At 42.8% G+C, this 26,970-nt stretch overlaps 1 pseudogene; it reads left to right on the top strand.

Moving 5' to 3' along the window:
• Positions 800-26,970, top strand: part of LOC108636597 — an 87,703-nt pseudogene continuing 61,532 nt past the window's right edge.

Raw genomic sequence — 26,970 nt, 5'->3', positions numbered from 1 at the left:
TAAAAGAACTCATCAGGTTCCCAGCATGATACTTGAAAATAATACACATCAAGCCACAGCATTGTAGAATATCACAGTTCAATTGTGGAGATAGGTAGCTGCTAGGAAGAAATAAAGTTCCTACAATTAATATTTGAAATGGGATGAAACTTTCCAAAAACCATAAAACAGGAACTACAAGACACCTCAACAATGACTTCAAAATTTGGAGTAAAATAACTTCCAACCTATGCTTTCCTACCAATACAAACCACAATTAGATGTAAAGGTAGAAAAATGGTATTTTCAGGAACAGAAATATCAAAACATTAAGCATGAAATGCACACATGCTCAGGAAGCTAGTGGAGGATGTACATTATCAAAACAAGGGAATTAGTTCACCCTGTCGAGAAATAACTGGGAATTTTGAGTTCCTATATTTTTACTTCTTTTAGGATTAGAAAGCAGGTCATTCAGCTCTATGTTAGAATGTGGAACATTTAGTAATGATTATGTAGATGATACTACCCTAATGGTGGAAAACAAAGAAAACTAAAGAGCCTCTTGATAAAGGTGAAAGAAGAGAGTGAAAAAACCAGCTTAAAACTTGACATTCAGAGTCACCGAGTTACTGGGCAGTGGAGCATGTGTTTTGGGGGAGCCAGCTGGCATTGCCGGCACCATGGAGTCACCTTTTAGTCCGGGACTCCCTCACTGGCCGGATGAAGACTGGGATTCTGCCCTGTTTGCTGAACTTGGCTATTTCACAGACACTGATGACCTGCAATTGGATGCAGCAAATGAAACTTACATATTAAAACAGAACCTCAGCCACTTTTGCCAGCCTCCTCAAGTTGTTCAATCTCATCTCCTAAATCAGTGGACTCTTACTCATCAACTCAGCATGTTCCTGAGGAGCTGGATTTGTCTTCTACTTCTCAGATGTCTCCTCTTTCCTTATATGGTGAAAGCTCTAATAACCCCTCCTCAGCAGAGCCACTGAAGGAAGACAAGCCCATCATTGGTCCTAAGAGCAAAACCGAAAATGGACTGACTCCAAAGAAAAAAATTCAAATAAATTCAAAACCTTCAATTCAGCCCAAGCCTTTATTACTTCCAGCAGCACCCAAGACTCAAACAAACCCCAGCGTTCCAGCAAAACCCATCATTATTCAGACACTACCAACACTTATGCCATTGGCAAAGTAACAACCAATTATCAGTATACATCCTGCACCCACTAAAGGTCAGACCATGGTGCTCTCTCAGCCTACCGTGGTTCAGCTCCAGGCACCTAGAGTTCTGCCCTCTCCTCAACCAGTCCTTGCTGTTGCTGGGGGAACCCCGCAGCTACCTAATCACGTGGTGAATGTGGTACCAGCCCCTGTGGCAAATAGCCCAGCAAGTGGGAAACTTTCTCTGACTAAACCTGTCCTACAAAGTACGACGAAAAATATGGGTTCCAATATTGCTGTGTTAAGGAGACAGCAACGTATGATTAAAAATCGAGAGTCAGCTTGTCAGTACCACAAGAAGAAAGAATACATGCTAGGCTTAGAGGCAAGGTTAAAGACAGCTCTTTTGGAGAATGAGAAGCTGAAGAGAGAATGGTTCACTGAAGCGGCAACTGGATGAAGTTGTATCGGACAACCAGAGGCTTAAAGTTCCTAGTCTGAAGCGAAGAGCTATCTGTGTGATTATAGTTTGGGCATCTGTAATACTGAACTATGGACCCATGAGGGGACTGGAATGCAAAAGCAGGAAGTCAAGAAACACCTGGAATAACAGGCAAATTTGGCCTTGGAGTACGGAATGAAGCAGGGCAAAAGCTAATAGAGTTTTGCCAAGAGAACGCACTGGTCATAGCAAACACCCTCTTCCAACAACACAAGAGAAGACTCTACACATGGACATCACCAGATGGTCAATACTGAAATCAGTTTGATTATATTCTTTGCAGCCAAAGATAGAGAAGCTCTATAAGTCAGCAAAAACAAGACTGGGAGCTGACTGTGGCTCAGACCATGAACTCCTTATTGCCAAATTCAGACTTAAATTGAAGAAAGTAGGGAAAACCACTAGACCATTCAGGTATGACCTAAATCAAATCCCTTATGATTATACAGTGGAAGTACGAAATAGATTTAGGGGAATAGATCTGATTGACAGAGTGCCTGATGAACTATGGATGGAGGTTCGTGACATTGTACAGGAGACAGGGATCAAGACCATCCCAATGGAAAAGAAATGCAAAAAAGCAAAATGGCTATCTGAGGCCTTACAAATAGCTGTGAAAACAAGAGAAGCGAAAAGCAGAGGAGAAAAGGAAAGATATGCCCATTTGAATGCAGAGTTCCAAAGAATAGCAAGGAGAGATAAGAAAGCCTTCCTCAGTGATCAATGCAAAGAAATGGAGGAAAACAACAGAATGGGAAAGACTAGAGATCTCTTCAAGAAAATTAGAGATATCAAGGGAATATTTCATGCAAAGATGGGCTAGATAAAGCACAGAAATGGTCTGGACCTAACAGAAGCAGAAGATATTAAGAAGAGGTGGCAAGAGTAACAGGAGAACTGTACAAAAAAGAGCTTCACAACCAAGATAATCATGATGGTGTGAACACTTACCTACAGCCAGACATCCTGGAATGTGAAGTGAAGTGGGCCTTAGAAAGCATCACTATGAACAAAGCTAGTGGAGGTGACGGAATTCCAGTTGAGCTATTTCAAATCCTAAAAGATGATGCTGTGAAAGTGCTGGAATCAATATGCCAGCAAATTTGGAAAACTCAGCAGTAGGCACAGAACTGGAAAAGGTCAGTTTTCATACCAATCCCAAAGAAAGGCAATGCAAAAGAATGCTCAAACTGTCGCACAATTGCACTCATCCCACAAGCTAGTAAAGTAATGCTCAAAATTCTCCAAGCCAGGCTTCAGCAATACGTGAACCATGAACTTCCAGATGTTCAAGCTGGTTTTAGAAAAGGCAGAGGAACCAGAGATCAAATTGCCAACATCCGCTGGATCATGGAAAAAGCAAGAGAGTTCCAGAAAAACATCTATTTCTGCTTTATTGACTATGCCAAAGCCTTTGACTGTGTGGATCACAATAAACTGTGGAAAATTCTGAAAGAGATGGGAATACCAGACCACCAGACCTGCCTCTTGGCAGGTCAGGAAGCAACAGTTAGAACTGGAAATGGAACAAAAGACTGGTTCCAAACAGGAAAAGGACTATGTCAAGGCTGTATATTGTCACCCTGCTTATTTAACTTATATGCACAGTACATCATGAGAAACACTGGGCTGGAAGAAGCACAAGCTGGAATCAAGATTGCTGGGAGAAATATCGACACCTCAGATATGCCGATGACACCACCCTTATGGCAGAAAGTGAAGAAGAACTAAAGAGCCTCTTGATGAAAGTGAAAGAGGAGAGTGAAAAAGTTGGCCTAAAGCTCAACATTCAAAAAACTAAGATCATGGCGTCTGGTCCCATCACTTCATGGGAAATAGATGGGGAAACAGTGGAAACCGTGTCAGACTTTATTTTTTGGGGCTCCAAAATCACTGCAGATGGTGACTGCAGCCATGAAATTAAAAGACGCTTACTCCTTGGAAGCAAAGTTATGACTAACCTAGACAGCATATTGAAATGCAGAGACGTTACTTTGCTAACTAAGGTCCGTCTAGTCAAGGCTATGGTTTTTCCTGTGGTCATGTATGGATGTGACAGTTGGACTGTGAGGAAAGCTGAGCGCCGAAGAATTGATGTTTTTGAACTGTGGTGTTGGAGAAGACTCTTGAGAGTCCCTTGGACTGCAAGGAGATCCAACCAGTCCATCCTAAAGGAAATCAGTCCTGGGTGTTCATTGGAAGGACTGATGCTAAAGCTGAAACTCCAATACTTTCGCCACCTCATGTGAAGAGTTGACTCATCGGAAAAGACCCTGATGCTGGGAGGGATTGGGGGCAGGAGGAGAAGGGGATGACAGAGGATGAGATGGCTGGATGGCATCACTGACTCGATGGTCTTGAGTCTGAGTGAACTCCAGGAGTTGGTGATGGACAGGGAGGCCTGGCGTGCAGCAATTCATGGGGTCGCAAAGAGTCGGACAGGACTGAGCGACTGAACTGAACTGAACTGAACTGAATATGCCATTGTATATATGTATCACAGCTTCCTTATCCATTCCTCTGCCGAGGGACATCTAGGTTGCTTCAATGTCCTAGCTATTGAAAACAGTGCTGTGATGAACATTGGGGTACATGCTTCTCTTTCCATTTTGGATTCCTTGGAGTGTATGCCCAGCAGTGGGATTGCTGGGGCATATGGCAGTTTTATTTCCAGTATTTTAGGGAATCTGCACAGTGTTCTCCATGGTGGCTGTACTGGTTTGCATTCCCACCAACAGTGTAAGAGGGTTCCCTTTTGTCCACACCCTCTCCAACATTTATTGTTTGTAGACTTTTTGATGGTAGCCATTCTGACCAGCATGAGATGGTACCTCATTGTGGTTTTGATTTGCATTTCTCTGATGGTGAGTGATGTTGAGCATCTTTTCATGTATTTGTTAGCCTGGATGTTTATTTTTTGCCTCTTCTCTGACTTACTTCTTTATTAAAAATGCTTTGTTGATTCTGTGTAATGAAAGTGTTGTGAAGATCTTTTTTGTGGAGTCCATTGAATGAGATCTGAGTGAGCCCTCAGGCTAAAAAAAGGGTAAAATTATTAAAGTAGTTATGGTTAAGCACAAAAAACCCCAAAAAACTTGACATTCAAAAAACTAAGATCATGGAATCCAGTCCTATCACTTCATGGCAAACAGATGGGGAAAAAATGAAAACAGTGACAGACTTCATTTTCTTGGACTCCACAGTGATTTTGGAGCCAGGTCACTGCAGCCATGAAATTAAAAGATGCTTGGTCCTTAGAAGAGAAGCTGTGACAAACCTAGAGAGCATATTAAAAAGCAGAAACATCACTTTGCTGACAAAGGTCCATATAGTCAAAGCTATATTTTTTCCAACAGTCATGTACAGACATGAGAGTTGGACCTTAAAGAAGGCTGCTGCTGCTGCTGCTGCTAAGTTGCTTCAGTCGTGTCCGACTCTGTGCGACCCTATAGACAGCAGCCCACCAGGCTCCCCCATCCCTGGGATTCTCCAGGCATGAATACTGGAGTGAGTTGCCATTTCCTTCTCCAATGCATGAAATGTGAAAAGTGAAAGTGAAGTCGCTCAGTCATGTCCGACTCTTAGCAACCCCATGGACTGCAGCCCACCAGGCTCCTCCGAGCACTGAAGAATTGATGCTTTTGAATTGTGGTGCAGGAGAAGACTCTTGAGAGTCCCTTGGACAACAAGGAGATCAAACCAGTCAATCTTAAGGGAGATCAACCCTGAATATTCATTGGAAGGTCTAATGCTGAAGTTGAAGCTCCAATACTTTGGCCACTTGATGTGAAGAGCTGACTCATGGGAAAAAACCCTGATGCTGAGAAAGATTGAGGGCATGAAAAGAAGGAGCAACAGAGGATGAGATGGTTGGATGATGTCACTGACTCAATGGCCATGAGTTTGAGCAAACTTCAGGAGATGATGAATGACAGGGAAACCTGGCATGCTGCAGTCCATGGGGTCGCAAAAAGTCAGACATGACTTAGTGACTGGACAACAACAGGATTTTAATAGGAGGAGATAATTCCAAAATGTTATGTAAATTATACAGGGATAAGGAAACTGGGGTGCAGCACATGGATGCAGGTAGCGGTAATCTCCAAGACAGTAGCGAAGGGAGGTGTCAGGGAATCCCAGGTAGAGACCACGTCGAGATTATAGCAGTAAGACTCCAGATGTAGACAGACTGTCATCACTGCCTCACCAGCCATCTTAGTGTCCTTCTCAATCAGCTGAACTACTAAAGGATATGATGCAACAGAACGGGAATAAACCAAGAAGGAGGGAGACGTGAGATCCAGGAAATAGGGATCTTACTCGTGAGAAGACAAAGGGAATTCATTAGATGACATTAAAGAGAAGTCACAGGTGACAATATATGGAAGGCCTGGACCAGCCCAGGTAGAAGGAGGATGAATTTCTGCTGAAGGGCAGTTTCCATGGGGGAAAAAAACAGCACTGTTAGATCCTGGCACGATAAAATTTATGAAATACCGTACTGTGAGATTTGTGAAAATTATGGGACAAATTAGCAGAGTGTACCAAAAAAAACTCTAGGCAAACTTTTATATTAAAAAAAAAGCAAGCAATTGCTAACTTAAGGAAAACAAAATAAGAAATAAGAATCATAGTGCCATACAGTGCTTAGCTTAGAATAACATTTATATAGACAAATACTGTGACCACTGAGACTTTCCTTAACCAAAGATCTTGGTATAACTGTAATCAGACAGTGGTCTGGAGAAACAAAGAGAATGGTGGCAAGAGAGAGTGCGATCCTCCTCATTTATTACAGGTCAGGAGAAATGAGTCACATTGAGCTGCCAAAAGTTACCAGGAGATGCATATTATTTAGAAATGTGGAGAAGTGTATATTCCAAAAGAATGGCTGAAAAGGTCAAGAGTAGCTGCCTTTGGAAAAGCAGAGAGGGAGCAGGAGGGCAAGGAAGCTATCTTTTAAAATTATTATAAGCCTTTTCGTATTATTTGTGATACCATGTAAAGAGTTAACAAAAATAAAAATAACAAAATAGAATATATTAAATTTATAAATACTACTTAAAATGTTTAATGCTCAAATAAGTTTGTAAATGGATCCAGGTTTAACCAAAGTCTCCTAAAAGTGCTTCCCAGGGTTGCTAAGATTATGTATAAAATAATGATGCTTGTAAGTTGAACGTTAAAGCCTAAGGAAGAATTAGGTTTATTTAAGTTGAATAAATTTAATGATGTGTGTGTGTGTGTATATATATATAAAGTAACTCCTGAATATCCTTTCCTGTGCATAAAAACTCATCTTGACCACATGAAATCTCCTCATATTGTCAGATTTTAAAGCCAGTACTGAATGGGAAGGGAGAGGTGCCTGGGGGTGCATGGCTGATGAAGCTTTGGAGAAAGAAAGGAAGATCTTCAACCACGGGTTTTTCATCAGTTCCTGCCATCCATATACTGGGGACATGAACTGATTTGTGCACCCCAGTCTCATCAGACAAACAGGATGGGATGTTTGATCTTGAAGCTCATCTGGTCATTCCTGAGTCATATTTTGTGCTGAGCAGTCTTCTCCCCAGCTCTGGGCAATTCCCCAAGGGATAGATAGGAAGGCTGACAAATTGCTCTCTCTATCCTGTTAGTGACCCTTCCTGCCCCAGAGTCATTAGATTCAAGGAAAATGAGCAGTGGCAGCTAATTAGGAATAGACTGGGGTGGGAGTAGGCAGGCAGCAGGGAATGAGTGGGGATCCGGGGACACAGTTCAGAGACTTTTCTCTAAAGAAATCCAACCTGAAAGGACAGACGGTTGTTGAATTAGCCCACACTACTGGGCATTCATTTTAAAAGATTACAAGAGATGTTTCAATAGTCACCCTCAGGAACTAATTTTTTCCATATCACATAGTCCTCTAGCTCTTCAAAATACAGGACTGGGCAGGCTAAATTTCAATAGGCAAGACAACTCTAAAACACTGAATTGAGCAGGACATCAGAGGGACTAGGGTATACACATATTTCTATGAAGGGCCAGATAGTAAATATTTTAGCCATATGATCTCTGTCATAACTGCCCGAGTCTGCCATTTTTCAGCACAAAACCAGCCATGGCTGTGCTGGGCTGTCTTGTCTGACTTTTTGTGATGCCATGGACTATAGCCCACCAGGCTCCTCTGTCCATGGGGATTCTCCAAGCAAGACTACTGATGCCATGCCCTCCTCCAGGGGATCTTCCCAACCCAGGGGTCGAAACCAAGTCTCCCACATTGCAGGCGGATTCTTTACCGTCTGAGCCACCAGAGAAACCCAAGAATACTGGAGTGGGGAGCCTATCCCTTCTCGAAGGGACCTTCCCAGCTCAGGAATCAAATGGGGGTCTCCTGCATTGCAGGAGGATTCTTTACCAGCTAAGCTACCAGGGAAGCCCCAAAGCAGCCATGGTCATATGTAGATGAATGAGCATGGCTGTGTTCCAATAAAACTGTATTTACAAAGACAGACAATGAGCCAGATTTGACTCCTAGGCAGTAGGATCAGAAAACTAACTTTCATCCCAAACTGCACTGGACGAAAGTGTGAAGAAGTAGATGCATTAAATGAATCCTTAATGATGGCATTTCAGGTTGTTTGACAAGTGGGTGAACATCAGTCAGAATCTTGTTTCAACTACTGGGAAACCATCCAAACTTGTTTAAAGCCAAGAGAAATTTTCTGTTTGTTGTTTATATAACTGAAAGCTTAGAGGTAGACCTGGCTTTAGGAGAGTTCTAAATGACTTCTCTTTCCTCACCTTTGGGCTCACATTCTCCCCTGTAGAGGGCATTCTCAACCAGCTTCTCTTCTCAGAGTTATAAAATGGTTGCCTCCAGCAACCAAAGCTAGATCTTTCAAGATTCACATCCTATGGCAGGAGCTTGGAATTCTTGGCAGAAGAATTGAGACCATGCAAATTAAACTGGCCTTAAGCCAGGTACTCATTCAGTCTTCATATCTGCTAGTGCAAGACTTTTTTCTTTGGCTTTTTATTCTAGAAAGGTTCTGATAACTCTTGGGCCATATTCTTCCTTATAAATGTTACGATTAGCTTGTCAAGCTCCAAGGAAAATCTTGTAGGGTTTGTGACTGGAACTGTATTAAATTTATAGACCAACCTAAGGAGGATCAACATCTTGACAATACTGTCTTCACATTTATGAATGTGGTATAGTTCTCTCCATTTATTTAGATTTTCTTTAATATCTCTTAATGCTTGTGCTCAGTAGCTAAACCAGGTCCAGCCCTTTGCAACCTCATGGACTGTAGCTTGCTAGCCTCCTCTGCCCATTGGATTCCCTAGCTGAATACTGGAGTGGGTTACCATTTCCTTTTCTAATCTCTAGCTATTTATACTTTTCCCCATAGAGTTCAATAGGGAAGATGGAGAAGCAAGAATACACAGAAGGACTGTACAAAAAAGGCCTTAACGACCTGGATAAACACAGCAGTGTGATCACTCACCTAGAGTCATACATCCTGGAGTATGAAGTCAAGTGGGCCTTAGGAAGCATTATTATGAACAAAGCTAGTGGAGGTGATAGAATCCCAGCTGAGCTGTTTCAAATCCTAAAAGATGATGCTGTGAAAGTGCTGCACTCAGTATGCCAGCAAATTGGGAAAACTCAGCAGTGGTCAGAGGACTGGAAATGGTCAGTTTTCATTCTAATCCCAAAGTAGGGCCATGCCAAAGAATGTTCAAACTACCACACATTTGCACTCATCTCACATTCTAGCAAGGTAACGCTCAAAATTCTTCAAGCTAGGCTTCAACAGTACGTGAACTGAGAACTTATATATGTACAGGCTGGATTTAGAAAAGGCATAAGAGCCAGAGGTAAAATGCCAACATCTGTTGGATCAGAGAAAAAGTGAAAGAGGAGAGTTAAAAAGTTGGCTTAAAACTCAGCATTCAAACAACTAAGACCATAGCATCCAGTCCCATCACTTCATGACAAACAGAAGGGGAAACAATGGAAAGAGTGATAGACTTTATTTTCTTGGGCTCCAAAATCACTGCAGATGGTGACTGCAGCCATGAAATTAAAAGATGCTCACTCCTTGGAAGAAAAGCTATGACAAACCTAAACAGTAATATTACAAAGAAAAGACATCACTTTGCTGACAAAGTTCCGTATAGTCAAAGCTATGGTTTTTCCAGTCAAGTATGGATGTGAGAGTTGGACCATAAAAAATGATGGGTGCTGAAGAATTGAAGCTTTTGAACCCTATTTTTGGAGAGGACTCAGGGGAATCCCTTGGACAGCAAGGAGATCAAACTAGTCTATCCTAAAGGAAATCAACCTTGAACATTCATTGGAAGGACTGATGCTGAAGCTGAAGCTCTAGTACTTTGGCCACCTGATGTGAAGAGCTGACTCCCTGAAAAAGACTCTGATGCTGGGAAAGATAGAAGGCAGGAGGAGAAGGGGGTGACAGAGGATGAGATGGTTGGATGGCATCACTGACTCAATAAACATGATTCAATAGCTCAAATAAGGTTTGAGCAAACTCCAGGAGGCAGTGAAGGACAGGGAAGCCTGGGGTCACAAAGAGTCAGACACGACTGAGTGACTGAACAAGAACAAAACAAACTTCAGTGACTTCATACAGCAATAAACATTTGTTATCTTCACAGTAATATGGATCAGGAATGTGGGAGTATTTTCTGACTTGGCTCACTCATGAAATTGCCATCATGCTGTTAGCCAGGGCCACTATCATCTAAAGGTTTGACTGGAGCTGGAGAGTCACATCTAAGGTTATTATTCATGCCTAGCAAGTTGGGGCTGGTTGTTGGTGAGAGGCCTCAGTTTATCCCCCATGGGGGCCTCTTCACAGGATGTTTGAGTGTCCTTACAGCATGGCAGCTGGCTTTCCTTAGAGTGATTCAAGAGAAAGAGAAATCCCACCATAAAGCTATTCTTTTTCTGGTCCAACCTCAAAAATCACATAGCATCAGTTTCTATTAAAATTGAGAAGCTAGTCTGGCTTATTTTCAAAGGGAGGAGAATTAGTACCACATTCTGAATCTCAGGAGTGAAGAAAGCACCATCCCCATAGCGTCAGGTTTCTGATTTGTTACTTTTATTTTTTTGCAGAAGAGACCTCTAGGCTCATACAGAAATGCACATTTGCTTTTCCTATTTTTAACAGCATGCTTCCACCAGATATTTTGGTAAATTCTGATAGAAGAAGGTACTGCTTCCTTAGTACTGTTCTCACCAGAGCCCCTCTAGGTCTGAATTGTAGCCATATTAAATTAATTGCACCCCACCCCAGTCTTGCTCTCATTTCTTTGCATATGCTTTTCTCTCTGCCTGGAATTCATCTCCCCTGGCTTATTCCTGCTTAAGCCTTTCCTAACCTGAGTCTGGGCAGGATTCCCCCCCACCCCCCACTTACATTCTACTGTCACACCCTATGCTTTCACCTTCCTGACACTAATCACACTATAACACAATCGTCCTTAGAATCTGGCCCTCGGGCAGCATCAGCCTAATTGGAATATTTGTTAGAAATGCAGAATTTCAGGCCTCCCTGAAACAAAAAACTCTGAGGTGGGACCCTGAAATCTGTGCTTTCACAAGCCTCCAGGTTATCCCAGTGCTCATTTAGTTTGAGAACCACTGCTTGCTCTAATGTAATTGCCTGTTTACTGTTTGGAGTCCATACCAGAGGTCAGCTCCATGGAGTAGGGCTCTCTCTGTCCTCATCATCTCTGTGTCTGCCAAGCCCATGATCTGTGCTCTGTCAATTCTTTGTGGAATCTGAAAGATAAAGGTAAGAAAGGGGGAGGGGACTTGGTCCGAGAGAACTTCCCCAGAGACTGACCTCCACCTCCCTGCTTCTACTCATCTCCAAAGTCAGCCACACTAGATGCTCCAGCCTTTTGCCTTGTTTGTTTGCTTGCTTTTTTGCATTTCCTGGAGGTTCATTGTCTTCCAAATAAAATTGCTTCTAAAGAAGCCGGGACCCTGGGGCCCAGGACAAGCACCATAAGCTTGAAGAAGTGCTCTGGGACAGGAGACACAGCTGGTCTGGGGGCGGTTAGTGGCTCTGTGTTAGTGACTAGGTTTGGCTGAGCTTCAGCAAGTCCTGTCTCTCACTGGGGGCTCTGACAGCTTGTGGTGGGGCAGGTGCGTTGTCTTCTCCATGGGAACCTATAATACAGCACAGGAAGTGTAATGAAATGGGGCAGAAGCCAGATAACTGTGATAGCACCGAGGGGACCAGCAGGAGGACTTCAGGGTTACAACCCAGTGACAGTGAACGCAGAAGCCAAAGGAATCTTAATTGTGTTCACTCCAAGGTCTTCTCTCCCTTCTCTTCTCCCCAGCCCTCACTGTTGCTCTTGTTCTCCAGGTCTTGATGTGGTACCTGTCACGTGACCATTTGCAGATCAGGACCATGGACTGAAGCAGAAACTTATTTTTCTTCAAATAAAGCAAACCAAACATTCACTGTACAGTTTTGGATTGCGGTTTGAGGAGAAGTCTTCTCCAGTGTGCGTATGGAGGGGCAGTCCAGACCAGCGTTTGTAATGACGTTCCTATCTGACTCCCTCATCAATGTGGAGGTCATCGTTTGCATTCTCCTAGCTGTCTTGTGATCACCTGTGGAAAAGAGGGCTTCCCTCTGTGATTTCTCCTGAAGGGAGTGGAGATTACTGATGTCAGTCATTGTGAACGGACCATGCGGAGGGTTCTCCAGAGTGGCAGCGGTTAAAGGTGGAGCCTACCACAAGGAGCCAGGCAAGGATGCTTCCCACCAGGGAACCCCAGTGTAATGGGAGTAAGTCAGATTCCATACGCCCAATTATCTACTTCAAGGGTCAGCAAACTGTGGTCCCTAGGCCAAATCCAGCCCATGGTCTGTTTTTATAAATAAAGTGTTATTGGAACACAGTCATGACCATTTATTTATATGTCATCTGTTACTGCCTTACCATCATGACGGCAGAGTTCAGTAGTTGTGACAGAGTCTGTTAGGCCCACAGAGGCTAAGTATTTATCACTGTATCTGGCTCCCTAAAAAGTCTGTAGACTCTTGCTTTTGGTGGAACATTTATTTCCTCTTTATCATCTCCAGCCTCTGGCTCTGGCTTGGTCATATTTAAAGGATCTAGCCTGATTTCATCTATGCTAGTGGGCTTAAAATATTTATTTATTTATTTTTTTGTTGTGTTTTTTTTTTTTTGTAAATTTTATTTATTTTTTTATTTTTTAAATTTTAAAATCTTTAATTCTTACATGCGTTCCCAAACATGAACCCCCTCCCACCACCCTCCCCATAACATCTCTAAAATATTTAAACTTTTAACTTAGAAGTAATTTCAAATTTATACAAAAGTTGCAAGAATAATGCAAAGATTATCAAATACCTTTTATCAGATTCACCTGTTAACATTTTACACCATTTGCGCTCACACTCTATGTATTTATATTTTCTGTTTCCTATTCATAATATATACTATTCTTAAACATTTGAGGCTGTCACATACATCAGAGCTCTGTACTTTTGAATGCTTCATGTGCATGCGTAGGCTTCCTGAGAAGATTTTTTTCTTTTCATAACCAAGTACACTTAAATTTTAGTAAGGTTAATATTGATTGCCAACAAAGGTTCATATAGTCAAAGCTATGGTTTTGCCAGTAGGCATGTATGCATGTGAGAGTTGGACCATAATGAAGGCTGAGTGCTGAAGAATTGATCATTTCAAACAGTGATACTGAAGGAGACTCTTGGGAGTACTTCAGACAGCAAGGAGATCAAACTAGTCAATCCTAAGGGAAATCAACCCTGAATATTCACTGGAAGGACTCATGCTGAAGCTGAAACTCCAATACTTTGGCCACCTGATGTGAGGAGATGACTCATTAGAAAAGACCCTGATGCTGGAAAAGATTGAGGGCAAGAGAAGGGGGCAACAGAGGACAAGAGGGTTGGATGGCATCACCAACTCAATGGACATGAGTTTGAGGAAACTCTGGGAGATAGTGAAGGATGGGGAAGCCTGGTGTGCTGCAGTTCATGGGATCACAAGAAATTGGACATGACTTAGTGACTAAACAACAATATTGATACCATACTTTCATCTACTCTGCTGCTGCTGCTGCTAAGTTGCTTCAGTTGTGTCCGACTCTGTGCGACTCCAGAGACGGCAGCCTACCAGGCTCCCCTGTCCCTGGGATTCTCCAGGCAAGAACACTGGAGTGGGTTGCCATTTCCTTCTCCAACGCATGGAAGTGAAAAGTGAAAGTGAAGTTGCTCAGTCATGTCCGACTCCTAGCAACCCCATGGACTGCAGCCCACCAGGCTCCTCCGTCCATGGGATTTTCCAGGCAAGAGTACTGGAGTGGGGTGCCATCGCCTTCTCCATACCATCCATATTTCAGTAATGTCCTTTGCACTATTTATTCTCTTCCAGTATGGCATTCAGGGTCAGGAGTTGCCTTCACTTGTTGTGAACATTAGGGTTTTGAGGTTTGATTCCATGAAGGAATGAAACATATCCTTTATAGTTCATCTCCCAGAAAACTGTAAGGAAAAAGCAACCTTTTCTCTGGCCCGTTAGAGCTTATACTTGAGGAGCACCTAGAACGTTCTGGGGGAAGTTTCTAGGAACTGGGGAAATGTCCATGAAATGGGGTTTCTAGAAGGCAGGTAGGTTCCTACAGCTTCCTGCCCCTCCTCTGAATATGGTGGTCATGCCTCACATTTGGAGATCCCCAGAGAGGAGAATTTCTAGCCCAAACTCTTTACTCTGGCTGCAATCAGCCCAAAAGATCCCTTTCCATGATGATCCCCAGCCCTAAAGAGAAAATGTATGTAAGACTATCACCCTGAGAATTTGGAAGTGTGGGGATAAACAAGGACCTTGGAGCCAAATGCACAGACTTGGAATCTGCAGATCTGGGAAGATCTGTGCCTGTCAACTTGTTAAGGATCCAGCTTAATTATATATCAGTTAAGGCTACCACTTAAAGCATAATTAGTCATCCTTTTAAAAATAGAGAAATATTTTTGGTTAGCATAAATGGGTTAAATAAAAACTTATGCAAGAAGCAATAAAGTTTGATTTTGTGTATCTGTAATATATGTAACATATCTAAGTAATCTTGCAGAAATATGTGTTACATTCATTTAACTGTTTACTCATTTTTTATCAACGATTTATTGGTCTATTGTGTGCTAAGTGCTGGGGATGGAGAAATGAATCACACATTCCTGGATATACTGGGAGGGACCATTTTGCTGTATTAAAAAATTTGGATTTATCTTTCAGAAAGTATAATGTTATTCTCACTGGGCCTGGCCTGGGCCTAGAAATGCAGGTTTGAAATTCTGACCCTTCTGGGGGTGGTAGCACTCTTTTGAAAAGTGTGATGCCTGTGGCTGGACTGCAAATACTGGTAAAGGGTTTAAGTCTCTAACGATTCTTCCAGAACAGCCAGCTGACAATGAGTAATATGCAGTTTGATGTGAAAATTAGAAAACTGGCAGACGAACCTGCAAGAAGGAAATTGGATTTCCAGAGAGACGAATGGGAGGCCATGCGGCTGAGCAGGGTTCATAAGATGCAAACGCAGGCAGGGGAGTTGCAATCCTTGCTCTTGCACAGAGTGCAAAATAAGTCCCTATTATTTATTTATATATGGGTGAAAGCGAGAGTTCCGTGGTCCTGGTGTTTATGATCAAAATGGATGGATTCAATACCGAGCAATGATGTGTTCAAAATGAAAGGCACATCATTAAATGTCACAGGCGTTTATTAACACAGTTTCCTTCTTATTCAAATAAAACAAGCATTATCCCACCAGGGCCCACGTGACTCTCTCGCCTTTTCTCAGCAGGTTTTGGAGGAATCTCTGTTTCTGGGAGGCAGTGTGGTGGAAAGCAAATCTGTGAAAAGCAGAGGGATGTGATAAGGAGTGCTCTCCTTCTCTTTAGCTTCCCCATCATGTTTCATCAGCTCACTTGTTTCCCATCCCTTTTCTCCTCTTTTATTCCTCTGCTTCTCACTGCATATTATTGACATCTAGAAATGGATTCTGGGGACTTCCCTGGTGGTGCACTGGATAAGAATCTGCCTGCCAGTGGAGGGGACACGGGGTAGATCCCTGGAAAGATTCCACATCCTGCGAAGCAACTAAGCCCGCATGCCACAACTGCTGAGCCCACTTGCTGCAACTACTGAAGCTTGTGTGTCTGGAGTCCATTGCTCCACAACAAGAAAAACCACCACAACGGGAAGTCACAGCACCACAAGGCTCGCCAAAACTGGAGAAAGCCAACACACAGCAGTGAAGACCCAGCACAGCCATAAATAAATAAATAAAAGAAATCGCTTCCATTCTCATCAACTGTGACTTGTTTCCCCCCCAACAGTTAGTTGGGAGGAAATGGCAACCTTCATCTCAGGATCCTTTGAACAAATCCATGCCCAGAGCCACTCATGCTAAAAGGCTGCACTGTTTTGAATGTTCATGCTACAGCTGAAAGAAACCGACTTTGGAGAAATGACATAAATTCATTACTACTGCACTGAAACCTCTTTCTGCTCCAGGCAGAGAAGATAAATTACCACCCAAGTGATATAAAGTTAGTTTGAATATTTTGTTGGATCAAATGCATCACAATGTCTGGAAATCTCTCCTCTTTCAAGTTGGAATTAAAGAATGGTTATCAGACCAACAATAGACACTATCATTTGCATACATTTCATCTCAAGGGACTTCTGAAGTTATGCAATACTCCAGTGGTTAATTGTTCTTCACACTCTGACATATCAAATTACAGCTCAGATTAGGGAGAAACCATTGGTGATCGAGATGACTGGCAGGAGTTCACAAAGGGGGGCCTCTTTGAGGCCTGAAAGAGGACATGAAGGTGGTGAACTTGACAAATTTTATTTGAAAGCAGGTTTTCTCCATGTTTTATGATTCCAAACAACTAGGCATCCAAAAATTCTAGCTTTTTTCTTTTTTTTTCTTTTGTCCCTTTTCATCAAAGACTTAATTTTTTTGAAATAACCTTTAAAGTTGTCACTGATTCCATTTCCCCCCAGAATTCTTATTGAACAGGTCTCTGGTCTCAGAGGTTCTATGGAGGGAATTAATAATCAGTGTGTACTAAGAAGGTGTAACAACAGCAGGCTGATTTTTGAAAATTCTTCCTGATTTCTTCATAATCTCAGGGGACCGTCAAGAAATAATATACTCCATTTTATTACTCTGAGCCTCCCAAGCACAGCACAGAGGCAAGCATGAGAATGATATGCCTTTCTTGCTGAGTAAAGAAGTAACTAGCCTTTTCCCATGGTGCCATGTTGGGCTGCACCCCACAGGCCTACACACCCTGTGCTTGCCAGTTTCAAGAACAAAGAGTGAGCCTAGAGGCAGCAACAGAGACATCAATGTTTAAACAGAGGGGGTAATCTTACAGTTGCGGTCCTGAATTGACACTCCACTGTGGAAGGCGGACAGCTGGCAGGACACAGCAGCAGTCTGTGCTCCCAGGGGAGGGGGAGGTTACCAGTTGTAGGGGAGCTGACATCAGGTTGGCTCTCTGGTTACCAGGTAGTTGGGATTAACAGAGGGACATGCCCCTCACTGCCCCTCTTATAAGCTCTTCCATAATGGAGATCTTCCCATTTAAAGGTTATAACAATCACCAACTGGGCCTGGAGCAAGTATGTAGGAAGGTCAGTCCTGTGAGTGGAGTGTGGGTGAAGCAGGCACTAGTCAGGCAGGGGACGGACAGAGAGCAAGAGAACAGACATCTTTGGTGGCCTGATAATATACTCCACTCCTACATACCCTGCATAACCCTTACAATCTTGGTCCATTCCTCTTCTGCAGTATACCTGGGGTCAGGTATGTAGAGGGGCACTGAAATCAGGTATCACAAATACAGTACAGATGCCAGCAGCAAAAGTATAAACTGAAAGATACCCAATATACTCAGAACAGTCATTTGCCAGGATGTGGGCAGATTCTGGAGGTAAACACTTCTTGAGTCAATGGAGAGGGAGTCAATGGTGGCAGCATCTTATCCAGTTTACAAGGAAGACAGGGTCACCCCAGGCTTTCACAAGCTCAAAGCCAACCCCATGGTGGCAGTGGGGAGGCCCCAGCTCTAAAATAAGCATTCTGTTGGCTTAGCCAGGAGTCACCAGTCACAGCACAGATCTACTGCCCTGTGTTATGATGCATGCCATTAGGTCTGCACCCATTAGGCTATGCTTAGTCCCTCAGTCGTGTCTGCCTCTTTGAGATCCCAAGGACTGCAGCCAGCCAGGCTCCTCTGTCCATGGGGATTCTCCAGGCAAGAATACTGGAGTGGGTTGCCATGCCCTTCTCCATTAGGTCTTTCCAAACAAAAATTCGTTAATCCCAGTAGTTGGACTTATGTGTCCAAAAGCCAGGCCATTCCACACAGCATAGCCCAGGGGGGCTTATGGGCAGTCAGCTGTACAATAATGGTTACTGATATGCGTCCTTCTGATGTACTGGCATGGATGATAAGAAGATGGTGAGCCTAATCCCCCCATGGTCAACAGTCCCCACATAGTCACTAAATAGATCAGTTTCATGGAAGTCCAGAGGAGGATGACAAGGGCATCTTTCTGTAGACACAGCAATTCGGCTCAGTCCTCAAATAAGTTTTTTTCTGCTAACACTAGGAATGAAATGTAACACATCTAACAGGCACAACAGATAGGAGATCTTCACCATTAAGCAAGATGCAAGCAGTACCTGCATTGTGAGATAACACCACAGTTGCTTGTAGTTTTTGTCCTGGTCTGCAATAGAGTTCAGAAAACTCAAGTTTTCTGTAATACAGGAGCACATCCAAAATCATCCTCTACAATGGCCACCTAGTGTTACCTTGGATGTCAGAACCACAGCTACTCCACTTTGACGTTCGAATGCATTCTCCTCCACAATGGCCAGAGCAGACGTATAATGAATGTTTGACAGGCCACAAAACAGGCCCCTCTGGTCAGTCAAGTTTAAGTTTAACCATATATTTGCCAGAATGTACCTCATATACCTCCATATATGAGGATTTTTCCATCATTTCCCCCAAAGCATATATCCCTCGAAGGAGGAATGCTGCTTGCCCCGGGTCCAGATCATGTCCCTTGGTGCTAGGCCTTTTTGTTTGCCTAGCTATCCACACTGGGGGAAAACTGATTAGATATTTTGAACAGGATCAGAGGTATGTTAATGGGGAAACATTTTATAGGCTACACGTTTTATCACTTTTACCGAATTATTACGCAAACATTGTACATCTGCTTTTAGCAGCAGCCTTAAAAGCAGGCAGTGATACATCATGAGTAGTTATACTCTGTGACAAGTTCACTAGATAATTTTCTTTCCGTCCTGAACATCAGGACAAAAGAACAGCTAGCACAATAACTCTCATAAATACAGACCTCAATTAGCAGAAACAATTTAATATTCACTGAAATATATTTTTCTTTCCAAAATTACCCTCATCTTCACCAACCACAGTCAAATTGAGACTAATTTGTTTGCAAGTCAGTCTGGTCAATTGACCACAAAGGCTGTGGTGGGACTCCTCAGAAGGAATCTCAGGCAGAATTCCCAAAAGGTCTCTCAAGACCAGGAAAACCATGGCAAACTGGTGCCATCAGGCTCCACTTCAGTGAATTTCTCCCTTCTAGAAGTCAGGAAAACATCAAGATTCCTGCACTTGTCTGGAGAGTCTCTTCTCTATTTGCCTGATAAGGCTTCTCAGAATCCAGGCGTCTCCAATTTCCAGAGAGGCCAGGCAGAGAGAAAAGAAAAATGGTTCAATTCCACCCTCAGGGGTAGTTTCCAAATTGCTATAAATCATAACTAACTTGAGGGGAAGGGTTTCTTTCTATGTGGAAAATAGAGTTCAAAACAAGTAATATTCCAGACAAAAACCATAAAAATTATTCCGATATTCAGCAGTTCACTCAATAACCAATCTTTTAAATTTTTTATGAAGCCATCAGGTTTTCCATTAGGATTCTTTAATTTCTTAGCCAGCTCAGTGGTATGATCTGAAGTTTATCAGAGACCTGTCCTTGTCAAAAAGACCTTCCTATGAATTCTTGAAGATGAAGCATTTTTGCAAAAGTATCAAAGTATAACTGTCTATAAATGACAAAAGATGTAAAAAGGCAAGGTTAAACACTTTGATTGCAATATAATCAATAAAGAAAATTGCTTACAATAACTAGAATTATGACTGATTTTAATCTTAATCTTTAGAAATCTTAATCTCTGGCAAAAACTAAGAAGCAAGTAATTGTGAACTGTTTGTCATACCAGAATTTTCTGATAGGAAAACTTACACTTTAGTCTTCCTCTCCTAAGAAAGTAAAGGTAGATAAACTTAGACCCATGCCACAGTTAATGTTCCAATATTCTATCCATTTGAAATGACTCAGATAGTCAATGAATTTTATTTAACTTAGTTTACTTTCAATTTACCAAAATCTGGTAGATATTCCCCAAACATAATTACTCCAGTAGAGTTTACCTAAAGGTTCTTATCTCACTTACTTAAAGGTTCATCCTATCAAGCTACTTTCTTTGCTGACAGATTTGCAACAAATATAATAGGGTCCTATCTAACCTCTAGGAAACTTAGGTCCAACAGAAGTATTATACTTAACACTGATGACTCAAAAGACACATCTTTATTACATCAAACCAATAAGCTTAAGGAGCTTCAATACCAGGTATCAATTCAGTATCAAGTATGTCCCAGATCATGTGAACCTGAAATTCATTTGGGACACTTTCTTTTATTTTCCTTTTTATTTCTGAGAATTTTATATTTTTTAGAATTCTTTCATATTTCTGAGAATTTATATAAACTTTTAATTTCTTTTCAGCCACTTAAGCAGAGCTTATCCACAAACCAACTGTCGTGGTCTGGGTGTGGGTTGGAAAAGAATTTCCAGACATGAGACAGAATGAGAGGGAAATAAAATTTATTAGAGTGGGAGACACTCTTAGAACAGTGAGCCAGCTCAAGGGAGAACCGACATTGAACAGGGGTCCTTAGTCCACTTTTATACCCAGGGTACAGGGAGTGGGATAGGGGTCTTGTGGGTCATTTGCTGATTGGATGGGGCACATATACTGGGTGGTGGGGAAGAGTAAGGCAAACATCTTCTCCCTATGGGGTAGGAGGGGAGACAGCTTATACTGCTCAGGAGGACATGAAATCCATTAATAGATACAACATGGGGGAGGGAATGACTATAACAGCCTGGTTTTTCTGTTCCTGCATTCCAAGACCCTCCTTGGTTTTATCTGCTCTTTCATCCTTGGGTCACCACACCAACCTTATAGTGCCATTTGGAGGCAGAGACATCTCATATTTATAAGATACACATAAACATATTTGTATCTATATAGACACAGATCTCTCAGTTTTCCTGCTAGAGTCTAAAAGCCCTCTGTGTTTTTTTTTTAACTCAGGATTAAAATTCTTGAGGGCCCAAGTAGATTACTTTCTTTCTCTAAAGACATATGCAGAAACCAGTTTTGAATATCTAAAGAGTCTCATCTTGGCCATATTCAGGTTTTTTTTTTTCTTTCAGTTTCTGAATTGCCCATTCAGTTTAAAAAATAATAGTAATAGAAAGTAGTACATATTATTCACTCACATTCACATGCTTCATTTTAGAGGAACAAGAATCAGTATTCAAGTTGACCTTTGCATCAGCTATTTAGCTAAGCCTCTGTGGCCTTTTTTAATATAAAAACCAATGGCCAATACTACCCAAAGCAATCTACAGATTTAATGCAATCACCAAATTACCCATGACATTTTTCACAGAACTAGAATAAATGATTCTAAAATTTTTATGGAACCATAAAAAAAACTTCATAATTTCCAACTCACCATGAGTTAAAAGAAGGATGTTGGAGACATAACACTCCCAGATTTCAGACAATACCACAAAGCTACAGTAATCAAAACACTGTATTTTGTGCAAATGGATCAATGGGACAGAATAGAAAACACAAATAAACCCACATACTATGGTTGATTAATCTTCGACAAAGGAGGCAAGAATAGACAATGGAGAATAATAGCCCTTCAGCAAGTGGTGTTGGGAAAGCAGGACAGCTGCATGTAAGTCAGTGAAATTAAAACACACCTTTACCCTATATACAAAAATAAACTCAAAATGGCTTAAAGACTTAACTATAAGATAGGACACTATAAAATTCCTATGAGAGAACATAGGCAAAACATTCTCTGACATAAACTGTAGCAATGCTTTCTTTGGCCAGTCTCCCAAGGCAATAGAAATAAAAGCAAAAAATACCAAATGGGACATAATCAAACTTATAACCTTTGGCACAGTAAAGAAAACCATAAACAAAATGAAAAGACAACCTATGGACTGGGATAAAATATTTGCAAACAATACAATCAACAATAGCTTGATGTCCAAAATACGCAAACAGCTCATACAACTCAACAATGAGAAACCAAGCAACCCAATCAAAGCATGGGCAGAAGGCCTGCACAGACATTTCTCCAAAGACATACAGGGGGTCGATAAGCACATGAAATGATGCTCACCACTGCTAATTATCAGAGAAATAGAAACCAAAACTACAGTGAGGTACCACCTCACCCTGGTCAGCTTACCTGTCTGAAGCAAGGTCCTGGAACAACAGCCCACTGCGAGCAGAGGATGGCCAGCAGAACGTGGTGGCAGGTTTTTCAAGGAGGTGGTGGAGGTGGTGGTGGTGTGGTGAGATTACCAGTTATAGGGGAATTGACAGGTAACAAATGCTGGAGAGTGTATGGAGAAAAGGGACCCCTTCTATACCATTGGTGGGAATGTAATCTGGTGGAGTCATTATGGAAAATAGTATAGAGGTTCCCTGGAAAATCAAAAATGGAAATTATCATATGATTCAGCAATCCCACTTCTGGGCGTATACTTAGACAAAACTATAATTCAAAAAAGCACATGCACCCGAGTGTTCATAGCAACACTATCTACAAATGGCCAAGACATGTAGCGACCAAAATGTCCATCAACAGATGAATGTAAAAAATACGTGTAATATATATTATACACACACATATACATACAAAGAATATTACTCAGCCACAAAAAAGAATTAAATAATGCCATTTGTAGCAACATGAATGAAAGAAATTACAGACTATCATATTCAATGACGTCAGACAGAGCAAGACTGATTATCATATATATCACTTTATGTGGGATCTAAAATATACAAATGACCCTTATTCACAAAACAGAAACAGAGGAGAAAGAGTGGGGAAAGATAAATTAGGGGTTTGAGATTAACAGATAAAAGCTGCTATATACAAGATAGATAAACAAAAACCTACTGGATAGGACAGAGAAATACATTCACTATCTTGTAATACACCACAATGGATAAGAATATGAAAAAGAACATATACGTGTAACTGAATCACTTTGCTGTATATCAGAAATTAACACAACATTGTAAATCAACTATACGCCAATTAAAAAGAAAAAAGCAACAGCCAGCCCACAGCTGCGGGCACATTTTCCCGAATGTAATAGCGGCCAGTATCTCTCAAAAAGTCTTGGGGTATCTATGAGTTCTCTACACACTCTTGGTGGACCCCATTCATCAACGACAGCCCCCACAGGACCCTACAGACTAGTGGATGTGGCCACCCCGGGATTTCAGCTGCAACTTTCAGGTCCCCACGCCCCGCCCTCATTGCCAGGCATCTGGGAGCTCACAGGCGTTTCCTCCGTTTCTTGGCCACTCCGCCAGTTGTTGGGCTGCACCCTGCCAGATCTGTGCTCGCTCAGTCAAGACCAAACAAAGAAACATCAGTGGATTAATAGGCGGGGGGACTTACATGTCTGAGGCAAGGTCCTGGAGCACTGGTTAGCGGGCAGAACATGGCAGCAGGCTTTGTAACGAGGTTGGGGCGGGGGTGTGACGTAACCAGTTATGGGGGAATTGACGTCAGGTTGGCTCATTGCTCACCTGGGAAACTAGCCGGGGGCACGCCCCTCACGCACCTCACGCCCTTCACGTCCTTCACAGCCCCTCACCGCCCTCTCTGATAAGCTACCTTGTGGAGAGGTTCTTCTTTTTTTAAAGCAGAAATGTGTTTATTAGGCACCCGTTTTCCTGACAGAGGAGCAAGACCAGGAAAGAAGTGCCTGCAAAAATCTCTCGGGTTGCAGGAATCTCTCAGAAGATTCCAGAGAATGTAGGTGCTGACTGGCCGACACCTCAAGAAGAACACTATTTGGCTGGATCATGGCAGCAGGCGGTGACCCAGACATGAAGCAGACTTGGCTCCTGGACTCCACAAGCCCTGAGAAGTGAGTAGGCAGCACCGAGACACCCACCAGAACACTGGCAGATGCGAAGGGCCTCACGGCTGAGGCTGAGGCACAGCAGGGAGGTGGGGGAGGGGCACTGCAGGTTTCCAGGGAGACCTTCACCTGGGCCAGGTCCGAGGGCCTTCCCCAAAACTGCCAGCCTCGTCCTGATGCTTCCTCGGCCCCATACATAGGGGTTTCGAAAGACCTGAAGATTCTTGCCTTCCTTCAGCAGTGTAACCTCCCGGTGGCACTGGGCTGCATATCTTCGGCCACCAGGGTGGAATTTGCACTGCCCACACCTGGCTGTTGGGGGTGGCCCATGAGAGGATGACATCATAAGCTCCTTAAGGATGGGCCTTTGTGCATCAGGTTGATATCAGATGTTCTGATCTAAAGGTTAGAATAGTTCTAATGTAAAGGTTAGAACAGTCAGCAATGGGTCAGGGACAAGTATGTAGGAAGGTCGGTCCTGTGAGGAGGGTGTAGGGGAAGCAGATACTGGTCTGGTAGGGGATGTGCGGAGAGCAAGAGAGCAGCCATCTTGGGTGGCTTGGTCATACATGCCATTCTTATAGTTCTCGATATCATCCAGGCAGCTAGCATACTCTTTAGATGCATTGATGCCGAGCTGATGTGAACACAACCTCATTAGGCAGTTAAGCTTCAAATGAGAGACATTCTGGATGGCTGTTTGTTAAGTGGACTTCCTGCAAGGATACAGGGGTATGTGAAGTGTCATTAGAGGTTGTCTTTGTCATGCAGTCACCTCTGTGGCAATAGTATCACCAAATATTCTGTGTGCAATCCTGTTGTTTCAGGCCTCCCTCACACTAGTGTCACATAGCTTGTGTGGCCGATGTGAGAGAAAGTGGTGTGTATTTCCCAGCACAGGCAGTTGAGATTAGTGTCCCCAACTCCAGCCTTTCCTGTCTCTTTCATGGTGACCTTTGAGGCTACCATTTTAGACTGTTTCATTCTAACAGGATGGAGTCTTCAGGAGCCTGGAATCCTCAGTGAGTGACGAGCAATTTCCCCACCGACTGCATTAGAATTATAATGTGAGAGAAAAATAAATCTTTGCTGTGTTAGGTCACCAAGATAGAGTTTGTTACTCTGGCGAATTCTGACACATTTATCCCCCACAGTTTTCTCCTTCCATCTCATTGGCCAAACCTGAGTTATACAGTCATTCATTACTTCAAGGAAAGCTGGGGGGAATGGGAAGAGGACTGCTAATTTGGCTTACATGAATCATGGTTTCACCCTAGACAAAAATTGGGGTTCTGTTACAAGGAGGAAGTAAGGGATACACTGTGTAGGCACTCTCACTGTCTGCCAAATCCCCAGACACTATCAGCCTAAATGAGGAAAAAGCTAAAGCCCCAAAGGCAGAAGTGGATACCCAGGTATTTCTGTAATTCCATGCCTCAGAACAAGTGTCCCAGAAACGTCTGATCCCAAGTGGCTCCTACTCCTCTGAGCTGTCAAGATGCCTGGTTAAGTGACTGTTAAACAGCCTCTGCCACCTCCCCTCTGCCTTCCACCGCCCAAGAGGCTGCCCTTGAGGTAAGGAGGGAAGTGATCCCGCTATCCCGTTGCCAACTCTCAGAGAGGTTATGAGGCTGAACAGATTTGTGTTTGAAAAGGGCTTAGAGGCTCTGGCATGAAAGGTACCACAGAAGTGCAAATGCCTGCAATTCATCGCCTGCTGAATGGAACAGAGCTGAGTTGCTTTAAACTGGAATTTTAGGGTCTGTGGCTGGTGTGTGGACTGTTCTTGTGCTTTTTTGAACTCATTCTCTTCTGTGTAGACTACTGCTTGTTCCCATGGTTGTTCTTTATCCCCGCTAACCCTCAATGCTCTCCTCACCCATCTCCTGGAGGAAGGCCTCCAGCTGAGGGAGGTAAAACCACAAATTATTCAAAATTCGGCTCTCAGAACTTTTACCTCCTCTTTCCCTGACCTGCTCTTGTATCTGCCCCTTCCACCACTTAATGGTGTCTCCCCTCGGGTACTTTCTGTTGGGAGAAATTGAATTTATATTAGCTAGACCCAGGGATTGGTTCCATGGTGGCGGTGGATGAGTTCTGGCCCAACCCAGAGTAATTGATGTAGGATATTCAAGGGCTCTGTGTTTCCCAAGCACATGAGTGTTTGCCAGAGAGGAAGCTCAATAAAGATTCCTTCAGTGATGAGTGAATTGTGAAACACAGTGTGAGGTCCTATTCTGTCTTCCCTATAGGTTTCATTTTATCTTCCTCAAACCCTAGGAGGCAGTTGTAATTCTCAGCATTCCTCTATTTTCCAGATGAGGAAACTTGGCCAAAGAACTCAGCCAGGATTGGGATCCAGGCTCTACACTAACACCTTAGCATGATTGAGTTGTCTGCTTCCTCTCCCCAGGGATTAACATTTTTTAAAGGATTTCAGGGCAAGAACCCAGTGGAATGGACCTCCAGTGGTGACATTTCTGGCAGCAGAATTGGTGAGAAGCTATCAACCGGTGCTGCAGTGTCAGGAAGAGTTAAATCTTTTTGACAATTCAATGGCCCCCTTTGGGTTTGCCCAAATGGCACCTGTTGTTGAGGTCAATAGAGCTTACAATTTAATTTCATCTTCCTGCAGACACTCTCTCTCATTAGGGGGTGGAATGATGATGGGATTCTCCCAGCCATGCAATTTCACTTTCTACAGAGCAGTGCATAAGTACAGTCACTGTTTCTGCACAGAAAGTTATCTGCTCCACCCCACAAACTCCCCAAACTGCTTGTAATGAGGAAGTGAGTGTCTGTATAAGGAGAGATGGGGGAGCAATGAGTGGGGATGAGAGGAGGCGAAGCTACACACAGAGTTCCTAAGAGGCAGCTCTGCTTTTTTCCTCTGTGAGCCAACA

Source organism: Capra hircus, chromosome 8 (assembly GCF_001704415.2).
Source record: "Capra hircus breed San Clemente chromosome 8, ASM170441v1, whole genome shotgun sequence".
Classification (NCBI taxonomy): domain Eukaryota; kingdom Metazoa; phylum Chordata; class Mammalia; order Artiodactyla; family Bovidae; genus Capra; species Capra hircus.
The sequence above is the reverse complement of the archived record's forward strand: the minus strand, read 5'-3'. Positions and strand labels throughout refer to the sequence as shown.